Source organism: Megalobrama amblycephala, linkage group LG5, assembly GCF_018812025.1.
Source record: "Megalobrama amblycephala isolate DHTTF-2021 linkage group LG5, ASM1881202v1, whole genome shotgun sequence".
In the NCBI taxonomy this organism is placed as follows: Eukaryota; Metazoa; Chordata; class Actinopteri; order Cypriniformes; family Xenocyprididae; genus Megalobrama; species Megalobrama amblycephala.
Genome location: NC_063048.1, coordinates 14,991,741 through 15,007,947, shown reverse-complemented (window position 1 = coordinate 15,007,947; position 16,207 = coordinate 14,991,741). Strand labels below are relative to the sequence as shown.

Sequence of the window (16,207 nt, the reverse complement as noted above, 5' to 3'; positions counted from 1 at the left end):
AATTGACTTTATGCAACCCATTTTTCTAATTAGATACATCGGTGTCCACCTGTTTTTTTGTTTGTTTTTTTGAGGATATGCAAAAGCAGTGTCTTGTGTAAAAAATGGTCACATGTAAAATCTATTGTAAGCCATTCTACTTCAGAGTGTAACTAGGGAAAATTTGGGAAACATGAATACCACTTTCACACTGATTCAACACCTAAGACCCAACCCCCCAAAACATTGGAATTTGAGTTTTTTGTGGGTAACACTTTAGAATACTGTATCGTACTTACTGCATAACTAACAAGGAATTACTGCAGAATTAATCGGTAGTTTCTTCATTACCACTCAAGTAACTACTATTAACTACTCAGGAATATGTGTTAACTAATCAGTATGTCATAGCGTTTTTTAATTGTGTTAAGTAACTATTAGTTAATCAGTAACTAATCAATTCAGTCATGCCTCCTGAAGAACTACGATTAAGTAACTACTAATTCAGCTTCAGGAGGAATAACTATTAATTAACTATTAATGAACTGTGAAACTCAGTATCAGGTTATGGCCCTTTCTTCTTTACTACTAATGTTAGTTGATTTACTTAGATTTATGCCTACTGTACTGATATATATATATATATATATATATATATATATATATATATATATATATATATATATATATATATATAAATGCTCTGAAAATATTGTTAAACATTCGTTCATTTGCGCCACTGTATGTTTCTGTCGGTGGGTGCTATAATGTTGCACGTCTTGCATCACATGCAGGTCAAAGTTTGAGCGCACACATGTAATATCTGTGAGTTTTGTAATATCTCCCGTTTTGCAAGAGAAAAGGGACTGGGATTCCAACTGTCAGCGGAGAGGTACATCGCTCTCGCATTATAACAATGCGCTGGCGACACTTAAACTAAACACTGTAGATACCACATTAATGAAACTGTAGAATTAGAAGAAAGTTGTTTATTCATTTATGTTTTTTAAACGAATGGTGAATTCTTCGTGTTTTTCCTCGTGCTCGACCATTTCCGTGGATGGCGCTTGAGAGTGTTAATTTTTTTATTCAAGTGTTGTCTGCAACCAGAAAATCAGGATGGATCCGTGACCTGCCAATACCTCAGGTATGTTTATGGCCTTTTATATATTTTGTGTCTGTTTTTACTCAAGATATTTCACATTACTATTATAAAGTGATGCCAAATGAGTTCTGTATTTAAGGCAATGATCATTACCACATCATGCTCAAAGAATTACTTCAAACCCACTGATAATTAATAAAGAATTACCACATCATTCTCAAGGAATTACTAAGAACCTGGAACAGTATTCTAAAGTGAAAACAATGGGAACCCATTGATAATTAATGAAGAATTACCACATCATTCTCAAGGAATTACTAAGAACCTGGAACAGTATTCTAAAGTGAAAACAATGGGAACCCATTGATAATTAATGAAGAATTACCACATCATTCTCAAGGAATTACTAAGAACCTGGAACAGTATTCTAAAGTGAAAACAATGGGAACCCATTGATAATTAATGAAGAATTACCACATCATTCTCAAGGAATTACTAAGAACCTGGAACAGTATTCTAAAGTGAAAACAATGGGAACCCATTGATAATTAATGAAGAATTACCACAGCATTCTCAAGGAATTACTAAGAACCTGGAACAGTATTCTAAAGTGAAAACAATGGGAAGCCATTGATAATTAATGAAGAATTACCACATCATTCTCAAGGAATTACTAAGAACCTGGAACAGTATTCTAAAGTGAAAACAATGGGAAGCCATTGATAATTAATGAAGAATTACCACATCATTCTCAAGGAATTACTAAGAACCTGGAACAGTATTCTAAAGTGAAAACAATGGGAACCCATTGATAATTAATGAAGAATTACCACATCATTCTCAAGGAACTATAAGAACCTGGAACAGTATTCTAAAGTGAAAACAATGGGAAGCCATTGATAATTAATGAAGAATTACCACATCATTCTCAAGGAACTATAAGAACCTGGAACAGTATTCTAAAGTGAAAACAATGGGAACCCATTGATAATTAATGAAGAATTACCACATCATTCTCAAGGAATTACTAAGAACCTGGAACAGTATTCTAAAGTGAAAACAATGGGAAGCCATTGATAATTAATGAAGAATTACCACATCATTCTCAAGGAATTACTAAGAACCTGGAACGTATTCTAAAGTGAAAACAATGGGAAGCCATTGATAATTAATGAAGATTACACATCATTCTCAAGGAATTACTAAGAACCTGGAACAGTATTCTAAAGTGAAAACAATGGGAACCCATTGATAATTAATGAAGAATTACCACATCATTCTCAAGGAACTATAAGAACCTGGAACAGTATTCTAAAGTGAAAACAATGGGAACCCATTGATAATTAATGAAGAATTACCACATCATTCTCAAGGAACTATAAGAACCTGGAACAGTATTCTAAAGTGAAAACAATGGGAAGCCATTGATAATTAATGAAGAATTACCACATCATTCTCAAGGAACTATAAGAACCTGGAACAGTATTCTAAAGTGAAAACAATGGGAACCCATTGATAATTAATGAAGAATTACCACATCATTCTCAAGGAACTATAAGAACCTGGAACAGTATTCTAAAGTGAAAACAATGGGAACCCATTGATAATTAATGAAGAATTACCACAACATTCTCAAGGAATTACTAATAACTGGAACAGTATTCTAAAGTGAAAACAATGGGAACCCATTGATAATTAATGAAGAATTACCACAACATTCTCAAGGAATTACTAAGAACCTGGAACAGTATTCTAAAGTGAAAACAATGGGAACCCATTGATAATTAATGAAGAATTACCACATCATTCTCAAGGAATTACTAAGAACCTGGAACAGTATTCTAAAGTGAAAACAATGGGAACCCATTGATAATTAATGAAGAATTACCACAACATTCTCAAGGAATTACTAAGAACCTGGAACAGTATTCTAAAGTGAAAACAATGGGAACCCATTGATAATTAATGAAGAATTACCACATCATTCTCAAGGAATTACTAAGAACCTGGAACAGTATTCTAAAGTGAAAACAATGGGAACCCATTGATAATTAATGAAGAATTACCACATCATTCTCAAGGAATTACTAAGAACCTGGAACAGTATTCTAAAGTGAAAACAATGGGAACCCATTGATAATTAATAAAGAATTACCACAACATTCTCAAGGAATTACTAAGAACCTGGAACAGTATTCTAAAGTGAAAACAATGGGAACCCATTGATAATTAATGAAGAATTACCACATCATTCTCAAGGAACTACTAAGAACCTGGAACAGTATTCTAAAGTGAAAATATCCTTGTGCATAAGTAATAAAGCCTAAAGTAGTACTAACATAAAAAATGTAATTTTACTTTAAAAGATGACACATTTTAAGAACATTTACATTTATTGCAGTGTTAATAACATTTTCAAAAAAAATAATTTATATTTCCATACAACAAAACAATGAAAAAGTGAACACTAAAACAAGAAAACAATACCAAAATTTTACATCAGATTACTAGGAACTTACCAAATATAACAACAGAAGACAGCAAATATGTGTATGCCTAAACTTCAACTTTCAGCCAATGGTTCTCTAATACATCTAATTCATGTTATTTTTTCTGGCAAAGGTCAATAAGCATGCCATTCTTCTTTTTTCCTCGATGATGCTTCGAAGTGGCTCCCTTGTGCACATTTCTTTGCACTGTTTGGCAAACTCTGACAGTTTCTGGAACTTTTCACGCAATGTCTTGTAGGCGTCAGCATCACAATACTCCAGCTCTGCTATCGCTGCCGTATCCACAACCGTTTTTCGATCCACCCCACACTTGTGGTACGACACATTGATGTCCTAAGACACGAAACGATCGGTTTTTGTGAGAAACCGAACGGTATTTATATCATTTTTTAACTCTAATACACCACTATGTCCAACTGCCTTCATCCTTCCATGACGGAAGTGATCTCTAGCACACGTTGAAGTCTACGCGCGCGACATCACTTCCGTCCAGAATGCAATTTGACCTTATTAACATGGAGGATGAAGGCAGTTGGACATAGTGGTGTATTAGAGTTAAAAAATTATATAAATACCGTTCGGTTTCTCACAAAAACCGATCGTTTCGTGTCTTAGGACATCAATGTGTCGTACCACAAGTGTGGGGTGGATCGAAAAACGGTTGAAAAACACTTCGAAGCATCATCGAGGAAAAAAAGAAGAATGGCATGCTTATTGACCTTTGTCAGAAAAAAATAACATGAATTAGATGTATTAGAAAACCATTGGCTGAAAGCTGAAGTTTAGGCATACACATATTTGCTGTATTCTGTTGTTATATTTGGTAAGTTCCTAGTAATCTGATGTAAAATTTTGGCATTGTTTTCTTGTTTTAGTGTTCACTTTTTTCATTGTTTTGTTGTATGGAAATAGATGTTTTTTTTTTTTTTAAATGTTATTAACACTGCAATAAATGTAAATGTTCTTAAAATGTGTCATCTTTTAAAGTAAAATTACATTTTTTATGTTAGTACTACTTTAGGCTTTATTACTTATGCACAAGGATATTTTCACTTTAGAATACTGTTCCAGGTTCTTAGTAATTCCTTGAGAATGTTGTGGTAATTCTTTATTAATTATCAATGGGTTCCATTGTTTTCACTTTAGAATACTGTTCCAGGTTCTTAGTAATTCCTTGAGAATGTTGTGGTAATTCTTTATTAATTATCAATGGGTTCCCATTGTTTTCACTTTAGAATACTGTTCCAGGTTCTTAGTAATTCCTTGAGAATGTTGTGGTAATTCTTCATTAATTATCAATGGGTTCCCATTGTTTTCACTTTAGAATACTGTTCCAGGTTCTTAGTAATTCCTTGAGAATGTTGTGGTAATTCTTCATTAATTATCAATGGGTTCCCATTGTTTTCACTTTAGAATACTGTTCCAGGTTCTTAGTAATTCCTTGAGAATGATGTGGTAATTCTTTATTAATTATCAATGGGTTCCCATTGTTTTCACTTTAGAATACTGTTCCAGGTTCTTAGTAATTCCTTGAGAATGTTGTGGTAATTATGTATTAATTATCAATGGGTTCCCATTGTTTTCACTTTAGAATACTGTTCCAGGTTCTTAGTAATTCCTTGAGAATGATGTGGTAATTCTTTATTAATTATCAATGGGTTCCCATTGTTTTCACTTTAGAATACTGTTCCAGGTTCTTAGTAATTCCTTGAGAATGTTGTGGTAATTCTTTATTAATTATCAATGGGTTCCCATTGTTTTCACTTTAGAATACTGTTCCAGGTTCTTAGTAATTCCTTGAGAATGTTGTGGTAATTATGTATTAATTATCAATGGGTTCCCATTGTTTTCACTTTAGAATACTGTTCCAGGTTCTTAGTAATTCCTTGAGAATGATGTGGTAATTCTTTATTAATTATCAATGGGTTCCCATTGTTTTCACTTTAGAATACTGTTCCAGGTTCTTAGTAATTCCTTGAGAATGTTGTGGTAATTCTTTATTAATTATCAATGGGTTCCCATTGTTTTCACTTTAGAATACTGTTCCAGGTTCTTATAGTTCCTTGAGAATGATGTGGTAATTCTTCATTAATTATCAATGGGTTCCCATTGTTTTCACTTTAGAATACTGTTCCAGGTTCTTATAGTTCCTTGAGAATGATGTGGTAATTCTTCATTAATTATCAATGGGTTCCCATTGTTTTCACTTTAGAATACTGTTCCAGGTTCTTATAGTTCCTTGAGAATGATGTGGTAATTCTTCATTAATTATCAATGGGTTCCCATTGTTTTCACTTTAGAATACTGTTCCAGGTTCTTATAGTTCCTTGAGAATGATGTGGTAATTCTTCATTAATTATCAATGGGTTCCCATTGTTTTCACTTTAGAATACTGTTCCAGGTTCTTATAGTTCCTTGAGAATGATGTGGTAATTCTTCATTAATTATCAATGGGTTCCCATTGTTTTCACTTTAGAATACTGTTCCAGGTTCTTATAGTTCCTTGAGAATGATGTGGTAATTCTTCATTAATTATCAATGGGTTCCCATTGTTTTCACTTTAGAATACTGTTCCAGGTTCTTAGTAATTCCTTGAGAATGATGTGGTAATTCTTCATTAATTATCAATGGGTTCCCATTGTTTTCACTTTAGAATACTGTTCCAGGTTCTTAGTAATTCCTTGAGAATGATGTGGTAATTCTTCATTAATTATCAATGGCTTCCCATTGTTTTCACTTTAGAATACTGTTCCAGGTTCTTAGTAATTCCTTGAGAATGTTGTGGTAATTCTTCATTAATTATCAATGGGTTCCCATTGTTTTCACTTTAGAATACTGTTCCAGGTTATTAGTAATTCCTTGAGAATGTTGTGGTAATTCTTCATTAATTATCAATGGGTTCCCATTGTTTTCACTTTAGAATACTGTTCCAGGTTCTTAGTAATTCCTTGAGAATGATGTGGTAATTCTTCATTAATTATCAATGGGTTCCCATTGTTTTCACTTTAGAATACTGTTCCAGGTTCTTAGTAATTCCTTGAGAATGATGTGGTAATTCTTCATTAATTATCAATGGGTTCCCATTGTTTTCACTTTAGAATACTGTTCCAGGTTCTTAGTAATTCCTTGAGAATGATGTGGTAATTCTTCATTAATTATCAATGGGTTCCCATTGTTTTCACTTTAGAATACTGTTCCAGGTTCTTAGTAATTCCTTGAGAATGATGTGGTAATTCTTCATTAATTATCAATGGGTTCCCATTGTTTTCACTTTAGAATACTGTTCCAGGTTCTTAGTAATTCCTTGAGAATGATGTGGTAATTCTTTATTAATTATCAGTGGGTTTGAAGTAATTCTTTGAGCATGATGTGGTAATGATCATTGCCTTAAATACAGAACTCATTTGGCATCACTTTATAATAGTAATGTGAAATATCTTGAGTAAAAACAGACACAAAATATATAAAAGGCCATAAACATACCTGAGGTATTGGCAGGTCACGGATCCATCCTGATTTTCTGGTTGCAGACAACACTTGAATAAAAAAAATTAACACTCTCAAGCGCCATCCACGGAAATGGTCGAGCACGAGGAAAAACACGAAGAATTCACCATTCGTTTAAAAAACATAAATGAATAAACAACTTTCTTCTAATTCTACAGTTCATTAATGTGGTATCTACAGTGTTTAGTTTAAGTGTCGCCAGCGCATTGTTATAATGCGAGAGCGATGTACCTCTCCGCTGACAGTTGGAATCCCAGTCCCTTTTCTCTTGCAAAACGGGAGATATTACAAAACTCACAGATATTACATGTGTGCGCTCAAACTTTGACCTGCATGTGATGCAAGACGTGCAACATTATAGCACCCACCGACAGAAACATACAGTGGCGCAAATGAACGAATGTTTAACAATATTTGCAGAGCATATATATATATATATATATATATATATATATATATATTTTATATATATATATATATTTTATATATATATATATATATATATATATATATATATATATATATATATATATATATATATATATCAGTACAGTAGGCATAAATCTAAGTAAATCAACTAACATTAGTAGTAAAGAAGAAAGGGCCATAACCTGATATTGAGTTTCACAGTTCATTAATAGTTACTTAATAGTTATTCCTCCTGAAGCTGAATTAGTAGTTACTTAATCGTAGTTCTTCAGGAGGCATGACTGAATTGATTAGTTACTGATTAACTAATAGTTACTTAACACAATTAAAAAACGCTATGACATACTGATTAGTTAACACATATTCCTTAGTAGTTAATAGTAGTTACTTGAGTGTTAATGAAGAACTACCGATTAATTCTGCAGTAATTCCTTGTTAGTTATGCAGTAAGTACGATACAGTATTCTAAAGTGTTACCTTTTTGTGTTTACTGTGACACCAAAAGCCATCCTAGTTGAATATGACTTTCCATATAACTTTCCAGGGTGTTAATAAAGGCCTTCTGAAGCAAAGTGATGCATTTTTGTAAGTAAAATATCCATAATTATAACTTTATAAACTGTAATCACTAGCTTCCGGTAACATTCATACGCAAGTCTAGTTCTTGACGGAAGACTGATCTCTAACATGACACATGACACGACACATTGACGAACATGGAAGCGCAGAAGATAGAGCAAAATAAAACACCGGTCACGAATGAAAGGTCTAAAATGAGAATTTTTAAAGGTGCCATCGAACGTTTTTTTACAAGATGTAATATAAGTCTAAGGTGTCCCCTGAATGTGTCTGTGAAGTTGCAGCTCAAAATACCCCATAGATTATTTTTAATTAATTTTTTTAACTGAGGCATAATTAGAAATGCGCCAATTCAGGCTGCGGCCCCTTTAATTGCTCGTGCTCTCCGCCCCCTCCCGAGCTCTCGACTCTATCATTGCATAAACAAAGTTCACACAGCTAATATAACCCACAAAATGGATCTTTACAAAGTGTTCGTCATGCAGCATGTCTAATCGCGTAAGTATGGTATTTATTTGGATGTTTAAATTTGATTCTGAATGAGTTTGATGGTGCTCCGTGGCTAACGGCTAATGCTACACTGTTGAAGAGATTTATAAAGAATGAAGTTGTGTTTATGAATTATACAGACTGCAAGTGTTTAAAAATGAGAATAGCGACGGCTCTTGTCTCCGTTAATACAGTAAGAAACGATGGAAACTTTAACCACATTTAACAGTACATTAGCAACATGCTAACGAAACATTTAGAAAGACAATTTACAAATATCACTAAAAATATCATGTTATCATGGATCATGTCAGTTATTATCGCTCCATCTGCCATTTTTCGCTATTGTCCTTGCTTGCTTACCTAGTCTGATGATTCAGCTGTGCACAGATCTAGACGTTAATACTGGCTGCCCTTGTGTAATGGCTTGAACATGAGCTGGCATATGCATATTGGGGGCGTACACCCCGACTGTTACGTAACAGTCGGTGTTATGTTGAGATTTGCCTGTTCTTCGGAGGTCTTTTAAACAAATGATATTTATATAAGAAGGAGGAAACAATGGAGTTTGAGACTCACTGTATGTCATTTCCATGTACTGAACTCTTGTTATTCAACTATGCCAAGGTAAATTCAATTTTCAATTCGATGGCACCTTTAAAGAGAAATGTCGGAGGAGCTAGAGTTTGTTGCCCAGCCCTATTTGTTTGAACCGTGAGAGTCTTCTACTCTCACCTACACTTACGCTATGCCTATGTCATATGCTGGAACTCTCTCATGAACGCATGGATGGATGGTATTGGAAGCTTGTAATTACAGTTTATAAAGTACTAATTATGGATATTTTTCTTACAAAAATGCATCGTTTCCCTTTCAAAAGGCCTTTATTAACTCCCTGGAGCCGTATGGATTACTTTTATGATGGATGGATGTGTTTTTTTTTTTGGAACAATTCATTCGCTTTAATTTCAAATCATCTCAAAGTGTAAACAAGGTAAACAAGGCCTCGTTGCGTCATAACTGTTGTGACGTGACTTTGGCAGTGCTCCGAACCACTGATTCGAAACAAAACATTTGTAAAGCTTCGAAGCTTCATGAAGCAGTGTTTTGAAATCGCCATAGATATTGTTGAATAATGTCGTTATTTTGTTTGTTTTTTTGGCACACAAAAAGTATTCTTGTTGCTTCGTAACATTAAGGTTAAACCACTGTAATCACATGATTTAAATATGTTTTTAGTACCTTTCTGGGCATTTGAAAGTCTAAGTTAACTTGCTCTCAATGCAGGCCTCACGAGCCATTAGATTTTATCAAAAATATCTTAATTTGTGTTCCGAAGATAAATGAAGGTCTTAGGGGTGTGGAACGACATGAGGGTGAGATTTAAAGACAGAATTTTTATTTTTGAGTGAATTAATCCTTTAAACTAGCATAAGCTGGTTTAATTGCCTCCCAGCCTGGACATGGCTCATCTGTGAGCTAGTTTTAGAGGGGTTTTGGGCACTTTTCAGCTGGTCAGATGGGACTGGCCACCCAGATAAATAATATTTTCTTTACTGTGAACCAGATTCATATTTTTAATTAATTATACTGTAGCTATTGTTTGGTCATTGTGGCTTATTGTGTAGCACCAAGGTATGATGAATAAATCAATCAATAAAAAAATTTCACTCGCAATAAAAGACCTAATGGTGGGAGTATGCAAATGTACAGAGTGGGTATATTTATGATTGTCCAGGAAAGATTGTCTAGGTTATTTTATTTTTTCTTGCCAGATAGGCTGCTGAGATTCATGACATCTAAGCTCAAGATTTGGCAAGCTCATTCTCCTTGCAGGAGATGACTGTACTTAGCTCAGTAAATTATGCATGCATTATTCATATAATAATGCACCCTTTTAAATATTCAGATTTGAGAAGGGGAAACATAAAACATGTGGTAAAACCGTAGCACTTCACTTGTGCTTTTCAAATCCCAAATTCAAGAAAAAAAAGAAAGAAAAAAGGAATGGCTAAATGAAAATGATCTCTGTATCTTCATCTGTCCTATTTTATGTTTCTGCATAGATCATTTTAACATTCTCCATCTCTATCGTTCTCTGTCATACACACAACCGCACACACCAGCGACTTGCCTCCCAGATGTTGTACTGGTGTCATGCAAGGTAGGTGTTCCAGGTATCTTGTTGGGGGTCCAGCCCGACTGGTTTATCACTGATACTTCTGGTTCCAAATGATGCTTTAGCCTTGTGCTTCCATTTATCATCTGCCCCCAGGCAGCACACAGCTGAGCCAGGAGAGATAGGCAGTTTATTTTTCATAGTTATTTATTCGGTGTTCTCTCTGCCTTTGTGAGAGTGTGTATGTATTAGGGCTGTTGTTGGCATTGGCAGGTAAGGTTGGGAAAGGTATCAGAGACCGAGGTAAGCTGAATTAATGTAGGCTACTGTTAAAAATTATTTCTATAAATCTGAATCTTTCTAACCCTGTATCATTTTATTTACACAGTGATACACAAAATAAGTTAATTAGTCAAGTGTCCAAGCTGCTCTTTTCCATACAACAAATGTTGTATGGAAAGAAAAAAAAAAAAAAAAAAAAAGAACGGCATGCTGCAGTATTACTATCATTGATTCAGAGGGAGTCTTTAGGAATCAGAGTAATCCAATCAGTGCCTTGGTAACATTATAAACAATAGCCTATTATTACAAAGTCATATAGAATTACAGTCAAGTGCTTTACTTGAAATTAAAAAAAAAAAGAGTTGCAAGAACACCTTTGGAGACACGAGTGGACGTGGAGCATAACAAATGCATAAGGGTAAAGTTAATAACAGAGCAATTTGTTTTGTGCCTGGTCTCATTGCTCTTTGCCATGCAGCTCATAATTATTCCTCTTCATTCAACTAGGCAAGCCAATTAATTAAGCCTGATTAAATACAGCTAGACCATAAACAACAAACATCATCGCTACATAACCAAACTACTGGAGAGACGTCGGCCAATGCATTTTTTTTTTTTTTTTTTTTTCACCAAATCAGACGTATTCATCTGAACATCGTCTCTGGGAGTGAAATAAACCAATCAGCAACATATCAGTCTGAAGCATCTGCGGCTCGCTGCACTCTAGGGGGGATGTATGAAAGCAGGGGCCGTCTGAAGTGGGCAAAGCAATTTTGAAGTGTTTGAGACATCTGAGAGATCACAGGCTGCCATGTTTCCAGACCCATCCACCTCTCTCACCCATGGAGCTCTCAGTCTTGGACTGGAGATGTCCAAAGGCTTCTTCCTCAGTCAAGTGAGCACAGCGAAACTGCATTCAGGTGCTATTAGATCGCCGCACATCACAAAGAGACTCAGGTGGAAAAGAGCATCTAATGCACTTCCTGACGGTCTGACAGTGAGGAAAGGTCCAGATATGAAAGAGCGAATGTAAAACAGAGCCTTGGCATGAACTTTAGACTGCAAACAAGAACGTATGTGTGCAGGCTCATTCAAAATACTGGTGCAATAAATGTGCAACTGTGAAACATGGCTATTCAAAATGATCTAGCTACTATTTTTTTGGGGAAAAAAATCTGTATGCATGAAATACACAGATGACCTATTACATTTGCCAAAATGTGCATGGGATAATGAATCCCATAATGCAATGTGTTGGCGATTAGAGAGTAGACAGCTCTGTTTGCTTTCGAATTGCTCTTGCGGTATACTTTGATGTCATACACCAAGTGGTCTGCGCAGCACCACTTCAAGACTAACACACCTGGTGTTTCGTTTCAAAATGAATTTGCGTATTGAACGAATCAGTTTGGTGAACCAATTATTTAATGGCCCATTCATAAAAAGAGTCATTTACTTACTCAGTTTGAACGAATCAAATTAATGAATGACTCAATGACTCATTTAGATTTTTACTGCCACTTACTGCCTACAACTAGTTTTTTATTTAGAGTATAACTTCAGTATCATTACATTTACTCACCCTCATGTCGTTTCAAACCAGTATGACTGACTTTCTTTTGCATAACATTTTGGTATGAAAAATATCTAAATACACTCTAAAAAATGCTGGGTTAAAAACAACCCAAGTTGGGTTGAAAATGGACAAACCCAGCAATTGGGTTGTTTTAACCCAGCGGTAGGGTTAAATGTTTGCCCAACCTGCTGGGTAGTTTTATTTAACTCAACTATTGATTAAAAATTACTGTATTGCTTAATTAAAATTAACCCAAAGTATGTTGGAAATGAACATTTATTAATGTTCAATTAATAATTATTAAACAATAAACATTTATTAAATTGCTTATTAATAAATTTATATTAATAAACTATTAAACTATTAAATTTATATTAATAAAATATTAAAGCTTATTAATAAACATTCACCTTTTGTCTATTATTGTTGCCTCTAATTGCATCTGGTTTTTAATTTCCCAACTATTTTGGGTTCATTTTAAGCTAGCCATATAGCAATTTTTAAACAATAGTTGGTTTAAATAAAACTACCCAGCAGGTTGGGCAAACATTTAACCCAACCGCTGGGTTAAAACAACCCAATCGCTGGGTTTGTCCATTTTCAACCCAACTTGGGTTGTTTTTAACCCAGCATTTTTTAGAGTGTACCAATTCAGAAAAAAAAAAAAAAAAAAAAAAAAAAAAAAAATAAATCATAGACCTTGTAGCCTAAAAGTTTGTGTAATAAATTATATGTTGAACTCGAATCAAATAAAATATTTCTTTCTAAAGCTACTTTTTGTAATGTCTATTTAATGCTTTTCTCATTTAACACAATAATGACTTTATTTAATAAAGACTTTTGGGGGTAATTTCTCAGCCAAATTTGATGTGCAATTAAATTACAGTTGATTAATCTGCAAATCATGTAATTAATTAGATTAAAAATTGTAATCGCTTGACCCGTCCTAATATATATATTGTTATATATTGTTATATATATATATATATATATATATACACATACATATATAACAAAAATAACCATACCACTGCTACTGTTAGAAAGAATGTTTATCACTGTTATGCATTGTATCAAGATATATACTATGTATAATGTATTTTAAATCTTTATCACTGCATTGTAAATGCTGTATTGTGTTATTTATTTTTAATAAATAGTATGCAGTATAAAGTACATACTGTGTAAATACAGTAATACGTATATAGGCTATTAGATTTCTATTCATAATGTAGAAGAACATACTCTTTGTCTCTTTCACATTCCACTAAAGTGCAAAAACAACAACAACAACAACAACAAAATAATAATTTGGCTCACACACCGTGAAACACCCTGCATCATGTAAAAGGAAGTGAACATATTAGCATTATTTTTTTTCAAGAGCTTATAAGCATTTCTAATTTATAAATGTTGTCATGCTCAGGCATTGAGACCGATGAGCCATCAGTAACATATAACACAAACTCTCCTCTGTGTAACAAAAAGATTGTGCTTTATTGATAATACAGACATTAAATTTTAATCCAGCCACACAATATTTTAACAGACACAATTCATCCTCCAGTGCTGAAGGTTCCTGCTTAAATGTTCTCGCCTCTAGAGAGGAAAATGAATCACACTCTCTGTGCACAGGCCACCCCAAGGTGATTTATTTGCTGATTCCTTGTCACTGTGTAATTTATTGCAGTGCTTTTGTCTTCTTTTTTGTATACATGGAGTGATCAGGCAGTGCAAAGAAGCAAACGTGATTCTATTCCTAAGGAGATTCAGTGTCCAGGACTCGAGGTCAGCAGAAATATCCAGGGCTAAGCGTTTTAATATGAAACAATTTACATATTTTGTGAGAAATATATATATATATATATATGTGTGTGTGTGTGTGTGTGTGTGTGTGTGTGTGGTATATATATTGCCAGTGGCAGAGGACAAAAAAGAGATCTTATTAGTGAATTATATTAATATGTCAAAATACATCACAAAGCATACACACAACAGAAAATAATTTTAAATGTTTTTCAACATTATTTGCAAATAAACAGTGTTAAAGCCAATAGTTCTCCTATAAATGAAAATGACTAACCCGTTTGGCATTCTTTCTTCTGTTGAACACAGTAGAACATGTTAGAGAACATACTGACTTTCATTGTATGGAGGAGAAAAAAGAAGAAAACAGAAGACATACAAATTTGGAACAACAAGAGGGTGAGTAATTTTCATTTTCAAATGAAGTACAAAAATAACAATTTAAATGGCTCTTCTCTATTATTTGATAAATCACTACCACAATCACTAGAAAATGTCTCTTTATAAGCAAAAAACAATTCCAATGAAATGCACAACATAATCTAAAAATGAACTACACTGCAATACCAGTGCCTGGGTAAATGGAATTGAGGGTGATTTGTGAATTCAGTTTCTCCCCTAAATGTGGTACATGTGTGTTCGCATGTAAGGAGGGGGAGTACATTTCCTTGACATTTTGCTTGCTTGAATATTAATAGATTGCTTCAGCTCTGCTCTGTGGCATCCTGTCAGGATGTGCTGCCTGGAAACACCAGCTTTGGCAACTGATGATTCCACACTGTGCCGGTTGCTTCAACCACCCTTATCATCCTGCCTGGCAAAGTGTTGTGCCCTGCCCTTGCTGCGTACATGCCCAGCCTACCCGCACCTACTGAGATAATGTGATAGTAGTCAGCCAAAGCCAGCCCAGCCCAGTTTGGCAACCAAAAAGCAATGAGGCACAATTAAGGATGCACATATACAGAATTCAGAATACAGAGACATTCACAAAGCTCTTCAGAGAAGGTGTTTGGCCAGTGATGTGTATAGGTCTTTGTGTATATTGACATACTAATGTGTTTCGTCTATGAAATCACTATGGATTAATTTAAGGATTGAGAATGTGATGTGATCGTTCAGTTGTTTGTGATATTTTTTAATGGTTGAGTGTTGCAGTGGGGAGAAACAGAAAATCTGGTTAGCCAAATCAGTCAAGCAGTGAAATTAGTAAGACACCAGGAGTGTGTCTGATACAACGCCAGGACATGCATTTCAAAAATAATGAGCTCTCACTCTTTTGATTCATTGTTTTTTACTTTATGAAATAAAGTGAGTTGTATTCATGTGCTTTGCAATGACGCTCTCCAGTTGGTCATATAAAGATGTGTCGGCAAATACAAATATAAGCAAATCAGAGTGTGAAAAAATCACAATATTTTGTGTGGCCACCATTATTTTCCTTAACCCTCTTGGGCATGGAGTTCACCAGAGCTTCACAGGTTGCCACTGGTGTCCTCTTCCACTCCTCCATGACGACATCACAGAGCTGGTGGATGTTAGAAGACCTTGCACTCCTCAACCTTCCGTTTGAGGATGCCCCACAGATGCTCAATAGGGTTTAAGTCTGGAGACATTCTTTAGCAAGGCAGTGGTCGTCTTGGAGGTGTGTTTGGGGTCGTTATCATGTTGGAATACTGCCCTGTGGCCCAGTCTCCAAAGGGAGGGGATCATGCTCTGCTTCAGTATGTTACAGTACATGTTGGCATTCATGGTTCCCTCAATGAACTGTAGCTCCCCAAGTGCCGAACAGCACTCATGCAGCCCCAGACCATGACACTTCCACCACC

General features: G+C 34.6%; 1 long non-coding RNA gene across 1 annotated transcript; it reads right to left on the bottom strand.

Annotated features, from left to right (window-relative positions):
• Positions 1-4,272: 4,272 nt before the first annotated feature.
• LOC125268536 lies at positions 4,273-7,535 on the bottom strand. The gene is made up of 3 exons (XR_007184924.1): positions 7,333-7,535; positions 7,078-7,130; positions 4,273-4,313 (listed from the first exon to the last, which is right to left on the bottom strand). It is a non-coding gene; the product is annotated as an uncharacterized LOC125268536 (long non-coding RNA).
• Positions 7,536-16,207: the final 8,672 nt, after the last annotated feature.